Here is a 204-nt window from a genome sequence, read left to right as displayed (position 1 = left end):
CGTGTTTCCCCGAAAATAAGACCTAGCCGGACCAGCAGCTCTAATGTGTCTTTTGGAGCAAAAATTAATATAAGACTCGGCATTATATTACATTATATACCCATTCTTATAGTAAAATAAGACCGAGTCTTATATTAATTTTTGCTCCAAAAGACGCATTAGAGCTGATTGTCCAGCTAGGTCTTATTTTTGGGGAAACAGGGT

This window comes from Rhinolophus sinicus, chromosome 16 (assembly GCF_057876585.1).
Source record: "Rhinolophus sinicus isolate RSI-liver-muscle chromosome 16, RSI-T2T, whole genome shotgun sequence".
In the NCBI taxonomy this organism is placed as follows: domain Eukaryota; kingdom Metazoa; phylum Chordata; class Mammalia; order Chiroptera; family Rhinolophidae; genus Rhinolophus; species Rhinolophus sinicus.
This window is presented reverse-complemented; position numbering follows the sequence as displayed.